This window comes from Benincasa hispida, chromosome 12 (genome assembly GCF_009727055.1).
Source record: "Benincasa hispida cultivar B227 chromosome 12, ASM972705v1, whole genome shotgun sequence".
In the NCBI taxonomy this organism is placed as follows: Eukaryota; Viridiplantae; Streptophyta; class Magnoliopsida; order Cucurbitales; family Cucurbitaceae; genus Benincasa; species Benincasa hispida.
The window spans coordinates 70199344-70227048 of NC_052360.1; the positions used below are offsets into that span (position 1 = coordinate 70199344).

The 27705-nt window shown below is 34.8% G+C and overlaps 3 non-coding genes across 3 annotated transcripts; all 3 read left to right on the forward strand.

Annotated features, from left to right (window-relative positions):
• Positions 1–1792: 1792 nt before the first annotated feature.
• Positions 1793–1900, forward strand: LOC120068712. The gene has a single exon (XR_005479337.1). It is a non-coding gene; the product is annotated as a small nucleolar RNA R71 (small nucleolar RNA).
• Positions 1901–23851: 21951 nt separating this feature from the next.
• Positions 23852–23922, forward strand: TRNAG-GCC. The gene has a single exon. It is a non-coding gene; the product is annotated as a tRNA-Gly (tRNA).
• Positions 23923–23945: 23 nt separating this feature from the next.
• On the forward strand, positions 23946–24034 carry LOC120068693. The gene has a single exon (XR_005479322.1). It is a non-coding gene; the product is annotated as a small nucleolar RNA snoR114 (small nucleolar RNA).
• The last annotated feature ends 3671 nt before the right edge of the window (positions 24035–27705 follow it).

Genomic DNA, 27705 nt, shown 5'->3' on the forward strand with positions numbered 1-27705 from the left:
CGGACCATGAAATGAGTAGTCTCATTATATAACACCATTCTTAATAGAGACTTCCATTTCATCAAGATGATCATAAGTAACACGATATGAATCTTATATGAGTTGTGAACTCCTATCTATAAAGGCAGTCCTTTGATTTGTATGGGTGAGCGTGGCCAGATCACCGACTCAACATGCCTACCATTTTGGAGATTCGTCCGATTAGGGAGCTAGGAACATAGCTACACAAGATGGAATTCATTCCTTCCCAAAGCAGGGGTAAATAGATAAATTGTTCCCTTAAGAGTTGATTTCAGGGCTTGAACATTGTGGTGCCACACCCTCTCCTGGCCCGAGAAGGGTTAGTCATAGTGGAACTATGATTTATTGTTCATTAAAGGAATCCTTGGTACTTAAGGAGTTAGATGTAACTATAGGGGCAAAATGGAAATTTAGTCCAGTTGTACTTACGAGCATTTTGTGAAGGGTTGTCATACTGTGGATTGGTTATATCCAATAGACACAAAAATATGTCTAATACGAAGAGTGCAGTTGTTGGTCTTTAATGAAGTGCCCGACAGTTAACGGATGGTGAAAAATTTAATTAATTATTCATGAACCGTTGGAGCTTCAAACTACAGGTCCATGAGGTCCTCTCGGTAGCTCATTGGATTTTAAGAGAATCAAGTTTTGGATTAATTTGAATTGTTCAAATTAATTGAGGGAATTAATTATATATGACATAATTAAGTTTATATAATTATATATGATATAATTACTATAATGTATTTGATACAATATAATATAAATAATTTATGAGAGGAATTAAATGTTTGAATATGATTCAAATGTTAATTATATGAATTAGATTCATATAATTAAAGTTTAATGTAAATATGATTTATATATATATAGATTCATATAATTAAAATTTAATGTAAATATGATTTATATTAAATACCATAAGAAAGAGAAAAGAAACTCTAGGTTATATATTGTATATGATACAATTTTGAACTATATGTTATATTTTATATATGATATAACACATGATTGCATAATATATAATAAGTTAGTTATTATATACTTTTGTTATAATTTTAATTATGAATTAAAATTATTTATTATTTTATTATTTAAATAATTTTTCTAATTATTTATTTTTTTAAAAAAAATAATAAAGGGGAGAGAGTTATAACTCCCTCATACACCTTTTTCTCTCCACCATTCACGTGAAAAAGTGGTGGAGGGGTCTGATAGAGAAAAAGGTTAGAGATACACAGAACGTAAGTTTTTTCTCTGAAAAGTTTTTTGTCTTCCCAGGTTTTTCCTCTCAATTCTTTTCTCATTCTCCCTCAATCCCAAAACCTCTTCAGAGCCCACACCTCCTAGATTCTCACCAAAGAATACCGGAGTTTCTTTCGTGGTTGTGTTTGTGGGATTCCTTTTTAAGAATGTCTTCAAAGGTAAGGTTTCCTATCATTTTGTTTTTTTTTTTTAAGCATGTTGTATATTTTTGTTTAAAAACGATTGGGTTTTTGGCATGATCCACTTCCGTTGTAATCCCCTTCACAGGGGTTCTTTCAACAATGGTATCATTATCCGTTCTCGAATTATTTCCTTCTTTGAACTTGACCACAATCCAAACCCATTGTCCTCCCAATCTTCATGGTTTTGTGAGATCCAGTCTAAGATGACATTTGCCTCATTGCATGTCTTTTGTAGCAAGCCACCTTCCGCCACAAAGTTAGTTGTGGTCTATGATGCTTCTATAAGTCCATCATAGAAAATTTTCATTTGCACACAATCTAACAAAGCGTTATGAGGGCAATTTTTAACTAATTTCTTGAATCTCTTCCAAGCATCACTCAAGGTTTCCTGATCTCTTTGTTTAAAATTAATGATGTCTATTTGCCACTTTTTATTTTCCATAGGAGAGAAGAACTTCTTCATGAATTTCGCCACCTTCTATCGACATGATGTGATTTCATCCGATTCTAATTCATACGCCCATTATCTTGCTTTATCTTTCAGAGAGAATGAAAATAATAATAATCGATTTTCCTCAGTTGTGACATTTGGAATCACAAAGGAGTTGCAAATTCTAACAAAGCTCTTTAGGTGGGTTTAAGGATCTTCTCTTGGCACGCCTCCAAACTGTCCGGCTGTTTGGATCATCTGCAACAATATTGATTTCATTTCAAATTTGGTACCTTCTGCTAATGGTTGCATGATGTCTGGTGAAAAGTTATATAGGTTGGGTGAAACATAATCTCTAATCGGTCTATTGCGATCATTTGTAAGAAGTATGGGATTGGTGCTTACCCCATTGTCGAGTTTAGAAAAGAATCAACAGAATAGCTAATAGCATAATCACATTTAGTGCTACGGGGTTTTTGTGTTGATCTTGAAGGAAATCAAACTCGAGATTTCCATGAGCAGCAGAAAATAGATCATTCCAAATTACAATCATGAATGAACATTACTGTCACACCCTCTCCCAAATTACCCTCTTAGTCTAGAAGAGGATATAACAGTGGTAGTTACTAGTCCTACTGCCAGCACTCACCACTTTAGCCTTCTAATCTAAATACCAACCTGTTAAACATTAATAATGTACGCATACAGCATGCCTCCACAAGGTTCTACAAAATATTATATAAACACATGCAAACAGTCATGACATAACATCTACGGGTAAAATATTTACAGTTGGGCCCAAACATCACTAACAAAGCCCTAGTCCCTCTCACAATATATGTACATAAACAGACCATCAACCTAAGTTCTTCTTAACAAGTCGGGCCTTTCAGTGGCAAGCAGCAGCATGATCAACCTTGAGGAATCTGACCGCTACCTGGGAAAGAAAAACATAGAAAATTTGTGAGCTAGTAGCCTAGTGAGTGACTACAGAATCATATTACACCATGTATTATATCACTATAAACATGTAAATATACCGATGAGCATCTCAAGCATTTTCCTCTAAACATAAACATTGACAATCATTCTTAGACATCATTAGACATCATTATTCCTTAGTTAAGAATGAGCTTACATCGCTCTAGCTCCCAGGGTATATGGACTAGGAGACCCATACTTTGGCCTCTCATTCAGAACTACCTACGTGCACTTGGAGTTTTCTATGTACCATCAATACCTTAGGTACTATTACTTAGATACCTTCTCTGTGTCCTTCAGTACCGGGTTGTTTCCTAGCATCAAATTAAGTATCATTGCATGCCATTTACACAAGGACTCATTCTATCATAGCCTTCCTCTAGAATGCATGCTTCAACATTAGAAACTTAACTTTTGTAATGAATTCACAACATACCTTGGCCTGCATTAAAACATATACAAGCCAGAGAAGATACGCTAAGCTATTCATTAAACATTTGTTGCTTGAGGAAGTATAAATTCATCATCAACATCACCGTAACTTACATGGTCTTATATGAATAAGTATTGAAAGCATTAAGTTCATTTAGTCACTCACAGCTCATCGGGCTCTTAATGGTTTATACACCTCTCCTAGCTCTTCTTGGCCTGAAAGGACATAATTCCCGGTTAAATTCCTTAGAATTCTCAGGAAAATACTTCAGATAATTTGTTTACTAACTTTCATCAACAAATCAGCATTACTAGCGAGATAATCATCATGAGCGAGTTCATCCTCATGAGCGAGATCAAGTATTTCATTAGCAAGACTTCAACATAGCGAGAGTTACCACCTCTAGTTAGATTTGTTTCCACACCAGCGAGATTCAGTCCAAAATTCTAGCGAGATTTTCTTCTTGAGCGAGATTTAGCATAAAAATCAGCAAGATTATCATCTTGAGTGAGATCCTCATCCTCCTTATCTCGCTTTAGCTCTCTACAGTGAGTTGTTTACTTGATCTTCCCAAGCAACTGACTGCTTACGTACAAATTTTCTGTTTCAAATTCAAAAATTCATAACTCAAAATACAGAACTCTTTTCAAGAAACTTCCTTCTACAAACTTGTTTAGAATTGAGTAACTTTTTTATCTTAAAATATCAGCCAACAATTCCTTGTAGTTTGGCCTAGAGTTTCCAATATTCACATCAGGCCCTGATTAATCTGAGAATCTGCCCCTCTTGCAAATTCTTCACTTTTTGTTCTTCTCTTCCTGAGATCTTTCTCCAGCAAAAAAACCTCGAAAACTATATTCTCCTATCTTTCAAATGGCACTGATTTCACTTAATTTTCTCATGCCATTTGCAGAAACCAAGCTTCTGAAGCTCCGCTTTCTTTTATTCTTCCTACCGCCTGCCAAGTTCAATGGTTAAACTGCCACATCACCCCGCACTTAGTGCTTCCAGTCAAAACCAATTAGTGAGCTCCTTCATTTAATTTTTTTTCCTTCCCTTCCTCCATAACTCCTGTAAATAAACATGGATCTCCACTTATCAAATATTTATTATAACATTCTCTTGGCTAAACATGCTTATCTAGGAAACTTAGAGTTCGGGGTTCACAATCACCTCCCCCTTAAGAGAAATTTTGTCCTTGAAATTTACCTGATATATCATTTGAAAAGTTGAGGATATCTCTTCCTCACTTGCTCTTCAGGTTCCCAGGTTGCTTCCTCGATCCCATGATTACGCCATAGCACCTTCACCAAAGGAATTGTCTTATTTCTAAGTACCTGGTTTTTCCTGTCTAAAATCTTAATGGCCTCTTCCTCGTAAGATAAATCTTCTTTGAGCTATACTGGTTGTACTGCTAGTATGTGCATAGGATCAGGCATATATTTCCTTAACATTGACACATGAAATACGTCATGAATACAAGTTAGCTCTATCGGCAACTACAATTTATATGCTGCTGGACCAACTCGTTCCACAATTTCATATGGTCCAATGTATCACGGACTTAACTTCCCTTTCCTCCCGAACTGGAGAATTCCTTTCCATAGGGACAACCAAAGAAATACCCAATCTCCTACTTCAAATTCTAGTTCTCTTCTTCGCTTATCAGCATAGCTCTTTTATCTATCGCGAGCTGCCTTGAGATTATCTCTAATAAGCTTCACATTCTCTATTGTTTGTTGAACTAATTCTGGACCCAATAATTGTCGTTCTCCGACTTCGTTCTAGCATACTGAGGTTCTACAAGGTCAGTCGTACAATGCTTCATAGGAAGCCATTCCGATACTAGAATGGTAGCTATTGTTATATGCAAATTCGATCAACGGAAATTGCGTATCCCAACTTCCTTTGAATTGTAATACACAAGCTCTGAACATATCTTCCAGTGTCTGTATAGTTCTTTCCAACTGTCCATCTGTTTGTGGATGAAAAGCTGTACTGAAATGCAGTTTAGTGCCTATAGCTTTCTGTAAACTAGGCCAAAATTTTGAAGTAAACCTCGAGTCTCGGTTTGACACTATCGACACTGGGGCTATATTGACTGATTATCCTATCCACATAAATCTTAGCTAGACGGTCTAGTGTAAAAGTAACTTTTACTGGTATAAACTTGGTTGTCTTGGTTAGTCTATCGACATTACCCAAATGCCATCGTATCCTGAGGGCGTCTTAGGCAATCCAAACAGAAAGTCCATTGTCACATGCTCTCACTACCACTCAGGCACTGGGAGTGGGTTGAGTAATCATGCTGGTCTTTGTCTTTTAGGTTTCACTTGTTGACAGACTAAACATCGGTCCACATATTCTGCTATGTCTTTCGTCATCTCAGGCCACCAGTAAGATCTCTTCAAAGTTCTATATATCTTGGTGCTCCTTGGATGCATAGCATAAGCGGAACTATGTACTTCTTCCAGAATAGCTTGCTTAAGTGTAGCTCACTAGGCACACACATTCTTCCCTCCTTTTCTAGTACATTATCCGCTCTCAGTTGAAAGTCAACTCTGATTCCCTTACTTACATCATTAACAATCTTCTAAAGATCAGGGTCTTTCAACTGATTCTGCTTAAGGTCTTCTACTAAGGTAGGCCTTACCTGGAATGTAGCTATCACTCCTTCTGACTGTCCCATTGATAAGGCAGTTCTAGAATTCCTGAACTCCTGCAATAACATTCCTCTCATTAAGCCAAGAATGGCCTTGGGTCCCGAGGATTTCCTACTTAGCGCATTCGCTACAACATTAGCCTTACCAGGATGGTACTCGATGGAACAGTCATAATCTTTGATCAGCTCAATCCATCTTCTTTGTCTTAAATTTATCTCTTTTTTATCAGAAATATATTTTAAGCTCTTGTGATCTGTGAATATTCTGCAATGCTCTCCAAATAATTAATGTGTCCACAACTTCAGAGCCAAAACAACTGCTGCTAGCTCCAGATCATGCGTAGGATAAATGCTCTCGTGCCTTTTAAGTTGACAAGAGGCATATGCAATCACTTTCCCATCTTGCATCAACACACATCCCAATCCTTGTCGGGATGCGTCATAATAAATCTCAAATTCCTTACTTGGAACAGGCAAGGTAAGCACTGGCGCTAATACTAACCTCCGTTTCAGCTCCTGAAAACTATGCTCACACTCCGACGACACTCAAACCTCGTGCCTTTCCTGGTCAGGTTCGTCAATGGAAGGGCTATCTTAGAGAAACCCTCCATAAACCTCCGATAATAACCTAACAAACCTAGGAAACTGCGTATCTCTGAAACAGTTATGGGTCGTTCCCAATTAACTATTGCTTCCGTCTTCTGGGAATCTACATTGATACCATTTGCTGAAACAATAGGCCCCAGAAATATAACCCGATCTAACCAAAAATCACATTTATTGAACTTAGCATACAACTGCCTATCTCGCAGCGTCTTCAATACTATCCTCAGGTGGGTCATATGATCCTCCCTACTGCCAGAATATACCAATATATCATCAATGAATACTATCACGAACTGGTCCAAGTAGGGAAGAAATATCTTGTTCATAAGGTCCATGAATACCACAGGGGCATTTGTCAGTCAAATGGCATTACTAGAAATTCATAATGTCCATATCTTGTTCTAAATGCGGTTTTAGGAATGTCAGCTTCCTTCGCCTTCAATTGATGATAACCCGATCTCAGGTCTATCTTTGAAAACACTGTGGCTCCTCTTAGCTGATCAAACAAATCATCAATGCATGGTAATGGATATTTATTCTTAATTGTTACCTTATTCAGCTGTTTATAGTCGATACACAATCTAAGTGTACCATCTTTCTTCCTTACAAATAACACCAGAGCTCCTAAGGCGATACACTAGGTCGAATGTATCCTTTGTCAATTAACTCTTGCAGCTGAACCTTTAATTCTTTTAACTCAGTTGAGGCCATTCTATAAGGTGCCTGCGATATAGGAGTTGTCCCTAGAATTAAGTCAATAGTGAACTCCACTTCTCTATCGAGTGGCAATTCCGATAATTCCTCTGGAAATACATTCCAAAACTCATTTACCACGGGGACATCTTTTGGGTTCAGCTCTTTCCCTTGAGCAATCACTACATGAGCCAGATAGGCTTTACATCCCTTTCATAACAGCTTCTAGCTTTCACTGCTGATATCAAATTCCCACAGTTAATCTTTTGTTTCCTCCGCCAGCATTGCATCCTGCCCATTTGATTTTCTGAGCCTTACTTCTTTCTTGTAGCAGTCTATCTGAAGCATGATATTTACTTAGGAAATCAATCTCTAGATACGCATCAAACTCTAACAACTCTAAGGGAATTAACAACATAAAAGTCCTGACCATTTATCAGCATCTCACAATTTTATAACATTTATCTATTATTATCCCATCTTCAAAAGAGGTAGAGATATATAACTCTTCAGAATAGGCTCAAAACAACCTATCTATACTAGATGTAAACATGCTGGATAATAATGAATGTAGGGCACCAAGGTCAAATAAAAAAATATGCAGACTGCCACATAATGACATTACCGTCCGCACAACATCTAGAGACTCCATTGCCTCTTGGTGTGTTATGGTATACACTCGCCCTTATTGCTGGGGTCGACCTATGACACTCTTCTCTCTGGAACCACTTGATCCTTCGCCTCGATTTCCAGCACCCTTGGGTTGGTTAACTGTCTGGGAGTTGGTCTGTTATGCTGTTGGGGCATCCCTGTTCACCTAGGGAAAGTCTCTCTTGAAATGCCTTGCCTGTCCACATTGGAAACATACCCCTCTACCATTGTTAACATACTCCAAAATGCCTCTTGCCACAACTAGGGCACGTCGGTTTCCTGTCTATGCTAGCTATCGACTTACCAGTTCGTGGCATCTCTGGTCGGATTTTTGCACTAGCTGAGGGTCTCGATTTCCTCTTCTTGGATCCTTGCCAACTCAGTACCCTTGAATTGGCTTCCATCTAGTCTGAATTGCAATTGGAGGTCGGGATCCCCTGTCTCTAGGCCCTACTACAGCCTCACTGCCCCTTTGCAACTGCTCATCATCTGCCAAACTCCGCTCGACCCGTGTCGCCGTTTCTACTAACTGGTTAAAGTCTAGCCAATTAGCTGTAGATGTCACCGGAGTTCTAATTTCTTTTCTCAAACCTTATTCAAACTTCCTGCATCTATCTCTTTCCTCAGCAATAATCAGTAGATCATACTGCGATAACTCTGTAAATTTATGCTCATATTCTGCCACCGGTATCGTTCCCTGCGTTAGTTTGAGGAACTCATCCATTTTCGCATCTCGAAATGAGCTGGGGTAATATTTGTCTTCGAAGGCCTTCCTGAACTCTGGCCATAACATCGAATCTGTACCTCTGCGCTATCCTGTCAAAAACTATATCTTCTAGCTGAGAATCTGCCCTTGCCTGGGGAGTATTAGACTCTCCCTCAAACGTCGTTTCCTGGCCCAGGGGGATCGTTCACCTTCTTCTTTCCACCCGGTGAGTTCTTTCTAACCTCTGGACCCTTAATGGTAGGGTCAGTATTCCTGCCTCTTGTCTGCTTACTCTGTCTACCACTTTGCCTCGACATTCCACCTATTACAATGTACACATGTTAGGAACTCACACTTTAGGGACTTAGACTTATGCATGAACTTTCCCTCTTATTCCCAAAACTTTATGCTCTGATACCAACTTGTCACACTCCCTCCCAGATTACCCTCTTAATCTAGAAGAGGATATGACGGTGGTAGTTACTAGCGCTACTGCCAGCACTCACCACCTTAGCCTTCTAACCTAAATACTAACATGTTAAACATTAATAATGTACGCATACAGCATGCCTCCACAAGGTTCTACAAAAGATTATATAAACACATGCAAACAGTCATGACATAACATCTACGGGTAAAATATTTACAGTTGGGCCCAAACATCACTAACAAAGCCCTAGTCCCTCTCAAAACATGTGTACATAAACAGACTATCAACCTAAGTTCTTCTTAACAAGCCGAGCCTTTCAGTGGCAAGCAGCAGTAAGATCAACCTTGAGGAATCTGACCGCTACTTGGAAAAGAAAAACATAGAAAATCTGTGAGCTAGTAGCCCAGTGAGTGACTATAGAATCATATTCACATCACTATAAACATGTAAATATACCGATGAGCATCTCAAGCATTTTCCTTTAAACATAAACATTGACAACCATTCTTAGACATCATTAGACATCATTATTCCTTAGTTGAGAACGAGCCTACTTCGATCTAGCTCCTAACGTCTGTTACTGGCCAAGAGACCCATACTTCGGCCTCCCTTTGAGGGTATATGGCCTAGGAGACCCATACTTCGACCTCTTATTCAGAACTACCTACGTGCACGTGGAGTTTTCTAAGTACCGTCAATACCTTAGGTACTATTACCCAGATACCTTCTCTGTGTCCTTCAGTACCGGGTTATTTCCTAGCATGAAATTAATTATCATTGCATGCCATTTACATAAGGACTCATTCTATCATAGCCTTCCTCCAGAATTCATGCTTCAACATTAGAAACTTAACTTTTGTAATGAATTCACAACATACCTTGGCCTACGTTAAAACATACACAAGCCGGAGAACTCTCTTTATGGATCTGTAGCTCGAAGCTCCAACGATACATGAATAGCTGATTAAACTCTTTAGTCACGGGATCCACCATCCGTTAACTGCCAAACACTCTATTAAAGGCCGACAGTTGAACTCTCCTTACCACAGATATATTGTGTGTCCATCTTAACCAATCAGAAGTGTGAGAACCCTTCACAGATCGCTCGTAAGTACAGTTGGACCAATAACCGTTATGCCTCTGTAGTTACATCTAACTTCTTAAGTACCACTGATCCCTCTAATGAACATAAGTCATAGTCCTACTATGACTGAGTCCTCTCTTCCAAAGAGAAGTTGTGGCCACTATGTTCAAGCCCCGGAATTAGCACTTAAGGGAGCAATCCTCTCTACTTATCCCTGCTTCGGGAAATGAATGAATTCCATCTTCTGGATTGAGTTCCCAGCTCCCATATTAGACAAGTCCGCAAAAAGGTAGGCATGTTGAGTTGGCAATCTGGCCACTTTCACCCATACTAATCAAAGGACCGCCCTCAAAAGCAAGAGTTCCCAAAACATTCAGGATTGAGGTCATGTCACCTATGGTCATTTAGGTGAGATGTAAGTCTCTAGTATCATCGGCGTTATATATAGAGTCTAATCATCTAGTGGTCCAAGTCTTATATAAACTCTTTGTATAGGACACCCCTGCTCGCACGTCTCCACATGAATGGTCAGGTCTACCATCTGTAGTAGTTTACAACATTTGCAAACCTCTACAAAGTGGGTCATATCCATAGTGTCACCAAGATCAGGTATCCCACCTTAATCCTTATACTACAGACCTATTTAGGTTATCACTTAAGGCATGATCCACTTGTATATCACATATACATGCTTAAGTTCACATAAGATAACCAAGGAGCTTTGTTTATTGGATATGAGTGAATGCTAGAATTAAATAACACTTAGTTTATTCATTAAACAATGTGTATCTTTACAAAACAATGAGACTCTTGGAGAATTAGGACACCAATCCCAACAGATCTCACATTGTTCAAGCCTTATTTATCTATCGTTTCTTCTGGTTTGTTCTTATGCATCTATGGAAAGTTTGTTCGATCTCAGGGACATATATAGGTTCAAACTTCTTGTCTTCACTCATATAATGTTTGCATCACTCCACAAACGAGGGTGCAATATACCTAAAATCGAAGTCCTACGAAAATTGAAAACAAGAATTTCAGCACAAATCAATTACCGTCGTCCCTCGCAACGGCGCCAAAAATTTGTTGCGCTCTAAAATGGTGTGATGATATAATAGTCTTATGGCGTGCTTTGAATCCTAAATGTGATGAATAATCTATTTTGAACGCAATGTTTTCCTATTCAAACCCAAGTGCAAGTCTAAAAGGGTAGTCTTTGTGAGCTCCGAGGTCGAACTCAACGACGTAAGACTAACATGCGATGAAATTATTGTTTGATCTTAATTCAGTAGTTTGTTTTTAAGTATGCCATGAAGTGTTGTTTCCTAGCTAATGAATTACGTACAAGTTTGATAGAGTCGATGATGATAAGTGTGTGAATGATGATGAATGTATCATGACAAGTATAATCACTAAATGAAGCAGCGTTTGTTAAAAATAGGGAAAGTATCAATGACTAGATAGGGTTGAAAAAGACCCACTAACATTTTCCTAAGCAGTATATAAGTCATGTGTTCATGCTATAAACTCATAAAGTAGTGAACTTCACTTCTCAATATTTTGAGCCACAATGTTCTATCTCTAGGATGCATGCGATGAGTAGAAGTGTTCAAAAAACTCGATGACCCAAAAAACCGATCAACCCAACCCAAACCGGGTTATCAACTCATTTGGGTTGGGTTGGATTCAAATAAATGAAAATTTTATGAGTTGGGTTGGTTCATGGGTTCATCTAATATAACACAAACCAACCCGAACCAACCCAAATTTATTATTAACTTTAAAACATATATTTTTTGTTACTTATAACACAATTATTTATACATATATTTATTTTAATTTTATTTAATTCCAATATTTTTTGAATAATTTATTCTTCAACAACTCTTAAAAGTAGTTTCTTTGCACTTTAGAAAGAAAATTTTCACTATATAAATTGAAATTGAGTAGTTAATCTTAATTCAATATATCAAAATAATTCAATTAGATTTCATATTTACGTTTTATTTCTTTGAGGAAGGGGATTACTAAGCCGAATCCGAATCTAATAAGGGAAAGGTAGATTGTGGCTAACACTATTCTGAACCGGTGCCCTTTGTAAACTCAAACATCCATCACTGTAGGACGTCCGAAGAATGCTCAACCGAAGGAACTTGAACAAGAACAAACTTTAGAACAAAATTTTAAATAAATGACTCGATTAACCCGAACCAAACCAACCCAAATATTTCATAGTTGGGTTGGGTTAGGTTCATTTTTTAATAAGGGTTTTAGGTTGAAGAAATTTAAACCCGAACAATTGAGTTAAGTCTAAAAAATATTTCGAACCAACCCAACCCAACCCATGAACGCCCTTAGCGATGAGTTTTGAGTGGAACAGGTTAACTTCATCTCTAAAGCTACTTCTATTCTTGTTTAACGTGTTCCATAATCATATACTCTCTCAAGTACTTGATTAAATTTTTACCTAGACCAATATCTCGGTTTGGTCTCAAAAAGTCACTATATATGCATTAAACACGATGAATGCCTACTTTTGTACAACTTACTAAAAAATCTTGCTTATCTTCCTCAACCCATTAAGAGTTTAGCCATGCATTCTTAAAAAAAGAAATATGGATGGATAGAATATAGAAGACATTGTATTTATATTAAGGTTAAAGAGTTTTTCAATCTCAACAACTTAATACAAAATAAAAATATTAAGAAAATGTAATGAAAAGCAAGAAATACACGATCTCAAGTCACAGGTCACATTTTTTTGTTTCCTTTGGCTCTGATGGTGCTGCATTAATGTGGCTGCATGATGGTGGTTCTGATGGTGCTGCATCAATGTGGCTGCATGATGGTGGTGGTGGGCTTTCTTTCTCCTTTTTAGAGAAAAAAAAACTAGGCGCTAACTCGAAATTCTCCAAAGAAAAGCTTGATGGTGGCAATGGTGGTTTTCAGAACTTCGATCAATTTCTTGGAAATTTTCCTTTAATCTCCTCTCATACTAGACAAATTTTTATGGGTTATTTATAGACATCAAGAAAAAGGTTCTTTGCCTCTCTCTAATGATGCACCGACACCTTGCATTTAATTCCATGTCTTGCTGCGCCCGACTACCCGCGTCACAGATTCATTTCCTCTATTGCGGATGTCTTGAATCAGCTACCAATTTGCATCTTGATGTGACATCTACTGCCTACGCGTTTGTCGTTTTCTTTCTTCATGTTTCATCTCATTGCGTAGTTTTCTATGTTTGCAAAGCTAGACGTTAGAGTTAATCTTTTCCTATGTGCTCAAGGCTGCAGCTTTTGCTCCCTTGGCCATTTTTCTTCATTTTTCTTCAAATCCTGCATTCAACAATGACCAATTTTATAATTTTTACGATTAAGAGTTTTGTAAACACATGGACGCAAAGTAGGATTATTTGCTATGAATTACAACTTAACACATTTTCTTCTAAATTTTCCGAATTATTCTAAAGAAAGGGATACAATAACTTGTATTTCTACAAGTTATCAGAGATTTTGAAAGAACACTTTAGTCCATAAACTTTGAAAAAGAGTTCTAAATAGTTTTTGGATTGTTATTTACCCTAACAGAAAATAACGCGAGAGTTAATTTTGCGATTACATTAGCCAATCGACCTATTTATTAATAATATTACATTTTTATGGTAGATGTGGCTCTTCTTTCTTTCTTTCTTCTTCCTCTCTTTTCTTTTTTGTTCCTCTATTTTGCCTAGATGGTCGTTGCCCATGCCCTTCTCACTAAGGTCCAATAGTACATGTCTTGACAACTAAATTACTTAAAGTTTGGAATAAGTTTCTATAAATGAAAGATGAAGACATAGTAAATAAACTAATGGATGTAAATGGAGATAACAAATTAAGAACAAAAAGTCATGGGCTTGGAGAAAAACTCGTCATTCCAATCTTTATAAACATAAATTGAGACTAAACGAAAACATCAACACACATATATTACAACTCAAATTTTCCTCTCCTCCTTTATGAAGTTGCTAAGTATTTAATATTATGTTATCTACTTTATATTTATTTGCAAGCTCATTTAGCCTTTGTATCTTTCTAGTATTAGTATTTAATGCAATATACAAACTTAGTTGTTATCTCTCTATTCTTTCTCAATCTATCATTTTTTCTCCCTTCCCTCCTAACTATTTTTCTTTTTAAATTATTTTTTCATTTAATATTCGATTATCCTTTTCATTTTTTATATTTTTATTTCTCTCATTTCTCTTCTCTCTTCTTTCATTTTTTTTTTTAATCATTTTTATTTTTTTCACTAAGAAGTTTTTAGTTCTTCTTAAATTTTTAGATCTCTATTATTTTTCTAGGTCTCCAATTATGTTTTATCAAAAAAGAAAGAATAAAAGAGATAAGAGGAAGTCGGCGGTTGAATCAGTTAAGAATTACTTTCAATGTCGTTGAGAGAAGTTGATGTTTAAAAAGAGGAAAGAAACCGGAAGGGAGGGGAGGAAAGACTGAATATCAAGAGTGAAGAAGGAGAGCTCTCAAGAGCGGGAGTTCGAAAGTCTCTATCATAGAGAAGTCATCGTAGCATGTCGTTCATCGTCTACTTCTACTAAGCGATCGTGTAGCAGAGCTCAACGATCGTGTAGCATTTGGTAGGCGATTGTATAGGATCTAGTAAGCGATCGTGTAGTAGTGGGCAAGCGATCGTGTAGTACCTTGTAAGTGATCACATGATGTTTGTGGGTGATCATCTAGTGTTACTCAGCGATCGTGTAGAGACTGTAAGCGATCGTATAGAGTTTTGTAAACGATCGTTGGGAGTTTGATAAGCGATCGTCTAGTTTCTGTTTGTCTCACATCGTTTAATAAAGAATTCATTCATCGTTTAGTTGTTATTCCAAAAGATTGTGGACTCTAATGAACATAAGTCATAGTCCTACTATGACTGGATCTTCTCTTCCAAAGAGAAGTTGTGGCCATTATGTTCAAGCCCTGGAATCAGCCCTTAAGGGAGCAATCTCTCTACTTATCCCTACTTAGGGAAAGAAGTGAATTCCATCTTGTGGATTGAGTTCCCAACTCCCAGATCAGACAAGTCCCCAAAAAGATAGGCATGTTGAGTTGGCAATCTGGCCACTCTCACCCATACTAATCAAAGGACCGCCTTCAAAGGCAGGAGTTCCCAAAACACTCAGGATTGAGGTCGTGTAACGTATGGTCGTTTACGTGAGATGTAGTCTCTAGTATCAACAGCGTTATATACAGAGTCTAATAATCTCGTGGTCTAGGTCATATACAAACTCTTTGTATAGGACACTCCCGCTCGCACGTCTCTACATAAATGGTTAGGATCTACCATCTGTAGTAGTTTACAACACTTGCAAACCTCTACAAAGCGAGTCGTATCCGTAGTGTCACCAGGATTAGGTATCCCACCTTAATCCTTCTACTACAAATCTATTTAGGTTATCACTTAAGGCATGATCCACTTGTATATCACATATACATGCTTAAGTTCACATAAGGAGTTTTGTTTATTGGATATGAGTAAATTCTAGAATTAAATAACACTTATTTTATTCATTAAACAATGTGTATCTTTACAAAACAACGAGACTCCGGGAGAATTAGGACACCAATCCCAACAAGTTGAACATCATAGACACAACCAATTACAAAATAGTTTTGGGATCTGGAACTGCTTTGCGAGGAAAGGGAGTATGCAAAAATGTGGAAATGAGACTGGGAGATTGGAAAGTGTGTGATAGTTTCATACCATAGGAGTTGGAAAGTGTTGACGTGATTTTGGGGATGCAATGGCTACACTCTTTGGGAAAAATAGAGGTAGATTGGCAGAACCTAACAATATCATTTGTTCATGAGGGTCGAAAGATTACTCTGCAAAAGAATCCAAGTCTGACAAAGGTAGGGGTTAGTCTGAAATGTAGGATAAAGATATGGGATACTGCCCTGCGAGTACTTTAGGAGCATTTGAGGGTGGCTCAAGAGAAAATAAAGAAGTCTGTCAAAAAGGAAGTTGGACAGATAGAACTTTATCTTGAGGACAAGGTAAAAGTGGAGGGGGGAGGTAATGATAGGTCTCCAATTATGTTGTATCAAAAAAGAAAGAATAAAAGAGATAATGGGAAGTCGACGGTTGAATCGGTTAAGGATTACTTTCAATGTCGTTGGAAGAAGTTGAGGTTTAAAAAGAGGAAAGAAACCAGAAAGGAGGGGAGGGAAGACTAAATATCAAGAGTGAGGAAGGAGAGCTCTCGAGAGTGGGAGTTCGGAAGTCTCTGTCATGGAGAAGTCATCGTAGCATGTCGTTCATCGTCTACTTCTACGTAAGCAATCATGTAGCAGAGATAAGCAATCGTGTAGCATAGTTCAACAATCGTGTAGCATTTGGTAGGCGATCGTATAACATCTGGTAAGCGATCGTGTAGTACCTTGTAAGCGATCGCGTGGTGTTTGTGGGTGATCGTCTAGTGTTACTCAGCGATCGTGTAGAGAGTGTAAGCGATCGTATAGAGTTTTGTAAACGATCGTTGGGAGTTTGATAAGCGATTGTCTAGTTTCAGTTTGTCTCACATCGTTTAATAAAGAATTCATTCATCATTTAGTTGTTATTTCGAAAGATTGTACCAACACGTTTATTTCCTAGATCTCCTTTTTACTATTTACGTTTTATGTGTGTATAATTGACAAACTGTGTGAAACACATTTATTTCTAACTTCCAAAAAAAAAAAAGAAAAAGAAGAAGAAAAAGTTTACCATTGCATTTAATAGATGTATATATGTTAATTCTCAAAATATTTAATTACAAGTCAAACATACAAATGTATATATCATGTTGAGCAATTAATTATATCGATTATTAAAATATTAATTTCAAAGTTTGATAGATAATTTAAAATTAGTCTAATTTGGACTAAGTCTGAAAGTTAATATCATTTGATGTAAATTGGTTGGAGTGAGAGATGACATCCCTATTGAAATAGAAAAATCCCTCAATTCTACAATTTGTATCAAAACCCTTCGTTTAAAACAAAATCAAGATTTATCTCATCAATCTTATTACAACGGTAAATCTAGTCGTCTATCAAATCTTGAACCATCATCTGATCAATTGATTTATGTACTTTTCTTTAAGGATGGTCTCTAATTGTAGGTTTTGAAGCCAAATTTTGGATAGGAAAAAATGCACCCGACCTTCATGTGATAACAACAGTAAATTTATAATTTAGGAAAGAACATGACATGTAAGACTAAAAGATCTGCACACTAATGTAGTGCTTGCCACATAGACTCTGATGCTTAAGTCAGAAAGTGCAACTGTGTAACAAAGTAGAGAGTTTAGGTATTAGAATAGACTTATAACTGTGTAACAAAGTAGAGAGTTTAAGTATTAGAATAGACTTACTTCCTCTGAAGTCATAATTATGTATTTATAGTGAAATTCTAACCTAGGGCATTTATATCAGGGTTTTCGAGTCATATTACATTAATTATTGAGCCAGATTGACTAAGAAATATATTTAGCATGCCCCATTCATCAAAGCTAGGAGGCTCAGTCTCGGTCTTATCCTTGGTCAATGTCGAGGTCAAGGAGGTTGGTTTGGGCTTTTGACCTAAACTATCCTCTTTTTGAGGCCCAAATAGGAAGTATGTACCATTTGTCAAGCGATGAGGGTCAACCTCAACTTCATCCTTGGTCGAGTGTGAGGTGAGCAAGTCAGTTTGGGCCTTTGGCCCAAAAACCCCTCTTCTCATGCTTAATTAGGTTCTAATGTGTGGTTTTCTAACTCGATTTTCACCATTTTATTAATAAAATATTTTGTGAACCTTATAAAGTTGATTATGTCCTTTAACCCAAAATCACCCATAATACTAAAAGTCGATGATGGCTCAACACTTCACCACTGCCTACAAATGACATTTTTTAATCCAGATACTTATTCAAAATCTAGAAGGAGCTTCCTTTGTTTCAAACTGTCAATAGAGGGAGAAAGAGATAGACTTGACAGAAGAAGAAAAACTAGAGGAAAGAAAAAGGGAAAGAGAAAAAAAAGTCACCTCACAATAAAAATGTAATATTAAATTAATAAATCGTCCAACTCAACAATATACAATCACCAACTTAACTACCACGTCATTTTTCGTTAATCAATAAGGACCATTTAGAACTATTTCTTGAACTTCAAAACTAAAGTGTTAGTTTCACAAATTAAGGGTGTAAATAGACACTATTTTCAAAGTTTAGGGACCAAAAGTATATTTTTCCAAAGAAGAAAAAATGGATAAGGAAATAAGGGACCAGGGAGGTTAAGGAATTTGAGGGGGGAAAATCAAGGGGAAATATCTTTCAAAATATATTTCAAAATCAAGGGGAAAAAAAACCAAGGGGTGCAAATATACACTATTTCTTTAGGTTTTGAGTCTAGTTTCTATTTGGTCCATATATTTCAAAATATTATACTTTTACCTCTAAATTTTGAGTTTAATTTTCATTTGTATTCTTAAGTTTCGAAATATTACATTTTTACCATTGAATTTGTGTTTAGTTTTTTTTTAGTCCCTAGGTTTCAATATTTTAACTAATTTTAATAGTGTTGAAAACTTAGTCGAAACTAATTGAATTATAATTAATTTAATTCTTTTTAAATCAATTAATAAACTTTAACATCAAGGACGGATCAAAATGAGTATCTAACTAAAAAAATCTAAGTTAAAATTTTAAATCATGAATGACTAAATTGAAATGAAACTCAAAACTCAAAGGTAAAAGTGTTACATTTTGAAATTGAAGGAACAAATAGAAATAAACTCAAAGCACAAAAGTAAAATTGTAATATTTTAAAATTTAAGACCTGGATCAAAAACAAAGAGATCCAAAAAAAAAAATTTCACAAAAGCAATATATACCCCTAAATTTTGGGAGTTCTAACTTTCGAAATCCAAAATTAATATTTAATATAAAATCCAGTTATAATTTAAAATTAATTTTTTTTGTTAAAATATCATTTTGATCTCTATATTTTGGAATTTCTTTAATTCTAGTCCATCTACTTTTAAATATCTCATTTAGTCCATATACTTTCCATAAATCTTATATTTATTATCTACTAATAGTTTATTGTTTATTTTTTTTAAAAAAAATATTGTCTATTACCATTTTTTACTATAAATTATGGAATTTTATTCACATATTATATTTTCTTGCATGAAAATTATGATTATTATTGAACCAATTTCGAGAAACTAAATTTAAGATTTATTGAAAAATACATCAACTAAATTGAACAAACTCCAAACCACGAGGACTAAAATGATACTGGAACATAATTTTTTTTCAAAAGTACAAAGATAAAACCAAATGCAAAGAAAATTACTTCCTTGCCCCATATGTAGAGTCCATTTGGATTGATTTAAGAAGAAAAATGTTTTTTTAAAAAAACTTATTTTTATTTAAATACTTTTGATCAAAATTGTTTAAAATACACTTCCAGAACTATTTTAGGTGATTGTCAAACACTCCAATTTTTTTAAGTTAAATACTTAAAAATATATTCCAAACACTAATGGTTCTAAAAAAAGAAAGAGAAGGAAAGAACCATCTTCCCACATTTCTTATTGACTATAAGTACAAAATTTCTTAGTGAAGTTTTTCTTTTCTTTTCTTTTTCTTCTTTTTTTTCTCCCTTTTATTTATTTATTTATTTTGTTTAATCTTTGTCAAATCCTTCCCAAACAAAGTAGCATATTTATCAAAAATAAAGAATGTGATTCCAATTGTATGAAGGTTATTTTTCCGTCAAATGATCTATTTATAACTATATCATAAAATTTTAAGTACTACGTGAGCATCATAATTTATTTATTATGTGATTTGAATGTTGACATTTTAAATGTTTGGTATAATTAATACATGTGTTTAAATATGTATAATAATTAATATTCAAAAGTTATATATATATATATATAATTTACTAATTTTATATATAGAAATTAATATTAAATAAATTAATTAATTAAACACAAGAGACTAATTAATGTAGTCATCAATTAAATTAGTATTATTTAATTTATTTTCATATCAATTAATATATATCAATTAAAATGAAATATTTTTATATTAAACATAATGAAAAACATTTTAAATTAATTGTTAAAAATAATTAAATTCATATAAATAAATTAGAATAATGATAATTAATAGTAATAATTTATATTAAATAATTAAATTAATATAAAATATTAATGGTAAAGGTATTAGTTTTTTAACCATTGAAATTGATTTAGTCTAAGTAATATATATTTTTAGATTATTAATTAAAATTAATAGTAATTAATAATTGATATTAATTTATTAATTGATTAGACTATATTTTTACAACTAATCTTTCATGCATAAAAATTCCATCATTATGTAGGGCGTTAATAATCCATGTAAAATGGGTTTTTGTAGTTTTATATATGGATAATAGTAGGACTTTATATATAAAAGGTCCTAAAAATATGGGCATATTATATTAATGGCTTGAACAATCTATTTTTTTTTTTAAAAAAAAAGATCTATTGGAATTGATATTTTCAATAATGTCAGTGGCTATTTATAACGTCCTACTTTCCTACTTATCTCTAGGACGCTACTTTATGCATGCATAGGCTTAACTGTACATTTCCTTTTTCTAAACAATTAAATAAAAGAGCTGAAATTTTATTTAATAGTGCTCAAATGAGCAAAGGTAAGAAAATATAAATAAATAATAACAAATAAACTAAATCAAAAATAAAATAAAATGAAAATTTACCGTTCGGAGTACCCCTAAACCCAACTTTAAAATGAAAAATAATTAAATAGTCAAATAATAAAATTAATGAATATTGCATAAGAGTTTAAAACGCCTAACTCCTAAACCAGACTCCAAAACATGACACTAAATGTGGAAGCAGTAAGTTGTCTTCATGGCTAGGTCACGGATCTTTCTTGTCATGCGCCGGTCTATCATTACCCTTACCTGAAAAAAAAAAAAAAAAAGGGTGAGTATAAAAGTATACTCAGTAAGCAGCCCACTACTGGGCCCACTCAGTGATCTGTTAGGCTTCCCATTGGACCAAAGTGCACAAGGGCATCATCATAGACATAGACATAGGCATAGGCATAAGGGGCGAACCCGAAAGCACGCTTTCATAAGTAGTGACACCAAAGGTCACAGGCATATACACAACTGGTGATCCCAAAAAGGATACATAGGGTGTGGGCTCGAAGGCTCACAACCTGTGATGTGCAAGCCCAATGGTAACACTAACAGTCACTAAAATCTCATATGGACATAAGCATGCAATCATGAATCCTGACACTAACAATCATTAAAATCTCAAATAGATATAAGCATGCAATCAAGGCCATGAATCAGCATCGAACTTTATCACAGTTGCCCATACATCAAACTTCCTCACAGTTTACTCATATATACAGTGACATAAAAAATTTTCCTTTTGACCAGTAGGCTTATCAAGATCTTAAGGCAATACCGGCAGTAAATCACTTACCTTGGGATAACGAACTGACCCAAAACAAATCCTTACTCCGCTCGAAAACTTCCTTCACTGCCACATGTTCCTGAAACCAACCACAAATTCTATGGGTGAAGGTTAGCTTAGGCCCAAGAATCCTAAATGACGATGGGCTGCCAAAAAGGGAACCGAAACTTACCCCAACTGACAGATTGGTCGGAACCATCGCGACCCGATGGCAACCAGAACTAGCGGCTTGCGGACGGAGAGGACGGCACGGCCGAGAGAGAGACGCGGCTCTAAGTCGCGACTTCGGCTGTTTGATCGCCGTTTCAAGTCGACGGCAAAGACGAGCGCCTCACGACTTCAGCAGCTTCGGCGACTTCGAGCTTGGTCGATGGCGAAGACGAGCGCAGCTGAAAACATGAGGTCGGCCAGAGAAAAGAAAACCCTGTGAGGGCAGCAATGACTAACGACGACGAGGCACGCTGGCTGAGGCGTGAGGAGGCGGTGGTGGAAAGGCACAGTGAAGGGGGGTCTGTATGAGGGCTGGAAGGAGGAAGAAGAAAAGAAAAAGAAAAAGGATTTTTTTTTTCTTGCATGCAAACCAAAGTTCCTAAACCCTCATTTATAACCCTAAATCCCCTTTTCTTTTCCTTAATTTAACTATTAACCATCTCTTTTTTTTTCTTTCTCTCTTTTTTTATAAATATATATATGCACAAATCTTTAGGGCGTCACACTCTTCCCCCTTAATAAACTTTCATCCTCGAAAGTTCTAATCCTGGAAGAGCTCTGGATGCAGTACTCTCATCTCGTCCTCTCGCTCCCAAGTTGCTTCCTCAAACTGATGGTTCTGCCACAAAACCTTCACCAGTGGCACCTCCTTGCTGCGCAAAACTTTTACCTCCCTGGCCACGATTTGCACAGGCTTCTCCTCGTAACTCAAGTTTTCATTCAGCTGCAAGGGCTCAAAGTCCACCACATGAGACGGGTCCGTTAAATACTTCCTCAGCATAGAGACATGAAAGACATTATGGACCACGGAGAGAGACGATGGCAAGACCAAACGGTAAGCCACAGAGCTGACTCGCTCCAAGATCTCGAATGGCCCTACAAAACGCGGATTTAGCCCAAAGATATATGGCCCAAAGATAATCTCTTACGTAAAAATCTCATAATAATATTCTCGATTTCAAAAAGTATACTTTTGTGAAACAAACTAGAATATTAAATGTGGGTTCAAAATCCAATAAAAATCTGCAAAATAAATGAGCCACTATGGAATTGTTGCTCAATATCATTTGCAACGAATAGCTTTCTAAACACGGCTTTAAAATAAATAAATTTTTTTTAAAAAAAAGCGATGAAATTCATTTTCAAGTTGGTCTTCCTTTAGAAAAATGAAGAAACCATACGAATGGAATCTTGGTATAAATTTTAGTAATTTACTTAAAAGAAAAGTTGGAAATAGTTCGTCGATACATACTTGTTCTGGTTATGCCTATAACATTTTACACTCTATTTTTGTGTCCTCTGTTTTATTTATGTTGTAGGTACAATAAGAAAATTCGTCATAATTAATTGATTATTTGATACAATAATTGATTATTTTATATAAGTAATATTTAATTATTCATCATGGGAAAAATCCATTTACTAAGCAACTTTTGATTTGATCTCTCTCTAGCTAAGACAAGTGTTCAATTTTTAATCTTAAATTTGCAAGTTAAACTCCATGGTAAGTTTTTCTTTCAAACATTATTTTTCTAAAATATATATATTTTCATATACATTTAATAAATTATAGAAGGATAATAAAACAATCTTTAATCGAAATATGTAAATTGTAGCAAGATTATTCATTAATTAATTAGTGCAGTGATGGAACAAAATTCCGTACAAGACTATTGAAATTACTGAAAATTAACTCAAAGTTTAAATTTTGCAATACTTATCTCAATCCAAAGTCTAATTTGATTAAAAAAAAAATTGATTACAACATGACAAGTTTAAAAGTAGAAATTGATATTTTTTTCCTTCTCTCTAAAGTTTTATATGTTGTAGCTAACTTAAATACAACTCAATCGATTAAGATACTCTATATATCTTTATTATAAATAAAAAGAAAATTTTAAAAAATAAATCATAAAAAAACCATAAAATAAATTGATTATGTATTATTGAGAAAGCAAGAAGCACCAGTGGTCTAGTGGTAGAATAGTACCCTGCCACGGTACAGACCCGGGTTCGATTCCCAGCTGGTGCATTCCTCCAACTCAGAGGTTATATTGGCGATGATGAAATTAGAGTTGACCGTGAAGACTTGGGTCTCTCACAACCGTCTGATCTTCGGACGACATATTCAACCCACGGAGCCTATCCTCCTCTTTTTCCCCTCCATCACATTAATAACTTGGCTATTTAAGTCTCCATATATATATTTTTTAATTAAAATGTAACATGTGTCTCTTTTTTTTTAAAAAAAAAATTCATTTTAAATCTTATTTTGGTTTCTAAACTTTGAATGTTCTCTATTTTGATCTTTAAACTAAAAACAATTGTTCTCGTTCCTAAACTTTTTTGAAAGTGCTTATTAGGTTGGGCTAGTTGCATAAATAGAATTCAAGCCCAAAATAATAAAATATGTAGTACACAGATAAAATAATTGCATATATAGATCAAAAAAATGGTAAAAGACTAAAAAACTCATGCCTAGTCACCATTTTGTTCGCTTCTTCTCGGTTTCTCAAATTAAAAACTATCATTGGTAGCAGCTGAAGCTACTATCACGGATAGCTTCTATCAATTACTATCGGCGATAGCTTTCAATTTGAGAAAAATTAATACAATCTTGAAATATTAGCTTCTATTACTGGTAATATGCTATCAGTAGTAGCTTCTATCAATCATAACTACTGAACACCTTTTTGTCCCTTTCTTATCCTTCCCAAACATTTGTAAGTCCCTTTTCTTTTCGATGATAGCTTCTATCAATGATAAATATGCTATTAGTGATAACTTCTAGGTATTCCACTTACATTTTAGTTCGAGATTCAACTTTATTAATTAAATTCACTAAGTTGGCTATTAATGATAGATTTCTATAAGTGGCTATTAACTGCGAAAATATAATCAAAGATTAAGCTATCAATGATAGAAAATATTAGTGGCTATCAATGATAAACTTATAATTTGTTATAATAATAAAACTTGATGATTGGCTTGTAGATGTTAATTCACTTATGAATTGAATACTTTCAAGTCGTGCGTACAAAACTCAGTTTCATAATTCTTGTGAAAAAAAATAAAGGAAGAAGAAAAAATTCAAATAAAGGAAAGAAAAATTTTAAAAATAAGAGATAGAGAAGAAGAAAAAACTGAAAAAAGGAAAGAAAATTAAATAGAAAAAGGAAGCAAAAACTGGACAAATGAAAGAAAAACTAAAAAAAGAAAAAAGAAAAAGAGAGGGAAGAAGTAAAAAATCGAAGAAAGAAAAGAAAAGAAAATAATAAAAAAAACAAGGGAAGAAGCAAAAATCGGAGAAAGGGAAGAAAATAAAAATGAAAAAAAGAATAAGCAAGAACCGAAGAAAGAAAAAAAAGAATAAGCAAAAACCGAAGAAAGAAAAAATATTAAAAAAAAGGAAAAAAGAAGGAAAGAAAAGGAAAGAAAAAGGAATGGAAAAAGAAGGAAATGAAAAAAAAAATAAAGGAAAGAATAAAATTTTTTTAAAAAAAAAAAAAAAGAAGAAGGAGCAGCAAAAACTGAGAAAGAAAATAAAATAAAAAATGAAAAAAGGAGGGAAGAAGCAAAAAAAAAAAAAAAAAAAAAAGAGAAAGAAAATAAAAAGACTAAAAAAATGTGTACAACAAGATAAGACAAGGGAGGGCAAAATTGGAAATTAAAAAAAATCAAAGATTGGCTTGTCAACTCATCCATATTTGTAAATATTTTAAAGATATAATATATTTTTAGATTTTTTCTTTTATTCTACTATGTATTACAAATATCCTAATTTATTCACCCCAAATTGAATCCAACTCTAAAAGTAAATACAATCAAATAAACACTTACATCTTTCGTGAGATCGATAAACACATAGGGGAAAAACCTGCAAAAACTTATGAAAGAAGTTTATATTAAAATATTTAGGAAAAACTATTTTGTAGGAGTTGTGGATTGCCCCTCCAAATATGTGGCAAGTGAGACACATAAATAATCCTCTTAATCAAATGCCTTCAAATAAAAAAATATCCAAAATAAAAACACAAACAAACAAACAAACATCATTAATTAATCACATGAATGATTTTCATTCATGGCCAATTTTAGAAATCATTCATTTTAAGTTTAATCATCTAAACTTATTGACAAAAGAAAAAATATGAATAAAGAAAAAAAAAATTTCTTCTTTTGTTAGACAGTAACAAAAGAAAAAATAACTAATCATTGAATAACAAAGTTGTTAGGCGACATGATGTGCCCCATAAAAATACTTACGCTGACAAAGATTACTACTTTGACGATCATCACCACACCACGAAAGTTTCTTTTAGAAGATTGTTGGTCTAGCATTGAGAGATATTTTGAAGATGATCTAAATTTTCCAAGCAATTTTCTATCCATTCATGACCAATTTTAAAAACCATTTGTTTTACATTTAATCATCTGAATTAATTGGCAAAAGAAAAAAAATATCAATAAAGGAAAAATAACTTCTATTCTTTTGTTAAACGGTAACAAAAGAAAACTAACCAACAATTTTTTGGAGACATGATGTGCCTCATGAAAAAAGTTCATCCAGGTAAAGATTTCTCCTATAACAATCATCACCACATCAATTTGTGAAGGGTCATCGTACTATTGATTGGTTAACCAAATGGATAAAGAAGAAAAAGGGTTTTCATTATTCATCCAACGATATGCGAAGCAAGTTATATGATAGCTTGTTGAGAGAGTAAACGATCGATCGAGTTTTACTATACGATAGTTACTCACTACGAAACAATCAAGTACTCAAGTCTATACAATAGACTTATTACTTCTCCTACTTACTCGATCGTCCAATTCCTCCATCCTCTACCAAAATCCATATAAAGTTCACAACTCATGGATTCTCACACAGAGAATACCAACGTAACCGAGTGGTAGTGTCAAGTTCCATTCGAGGGTTGAGGATCGAGTTGTACTCAATTATGATCGAGGACTTGCTAGTCCATGCTGTTTTCTGGTTTGATCATTGTGTTCTTGCTGTTGAGCGCATTGGTGTTGGATCGAGGAAATACTAGAAGAAAGAGTTCTTCAAAGGTATGTTTACTTGAACCCTTGTATTTTAACTTGAAGCATGCTGTAATTTTATCCATGATACATAATTATTCCATTTGATTGTAAATGCGTATGTTCTTTCACAATGGGATTTGGAACGATCTGCTTCCGCTCATTGGTTCTCTAATTTTTTTAAAGTTCCGTTAAGTGGTCCACTTCTAGTCATATTCTGATTGCCATGTTGGTTCGCATGTGGCTGCCGATTCCCCTCCCCATCACCTCCAAGAGAAATTTGGGTGGTTTCTCAAGTCTGGATTGTAAGTATTTGAGACTGAATTGTTCTTAATGAAGCATACGGAATATTGGTTATGCGAGCACATCTCGAAGGCGTGCGGTCCACCGCATACCACGCATTCTAGGCTAGTTACTTGGTTCACATGTCCCAACTTGTTACTAGTCTCCATGCCATCTTTTTTCACTGTCATGCCTTGTAGTAGTTTCGTCATTGCATTCACTTACATAATACTACAATTGTTGGGTTTGATGCCCTAAATCTCATAGGGTCCTATAGTTTGTGAATGTTTTGTACAAACTCATTATTTATTTAATAAAATATATGATATTTTTTCTATTTTTTGTTGCATTAATCACAAACCAATAAACTAAGTTCCATGGTTATCTCGTAACTAAACATGTATGTAGAGACATACGGATAGACCATGTTTTAAGTGATAACCTAAATGGTCTGTAGTAGATGGATAAGGTTGGATACCTTATCCTAGTG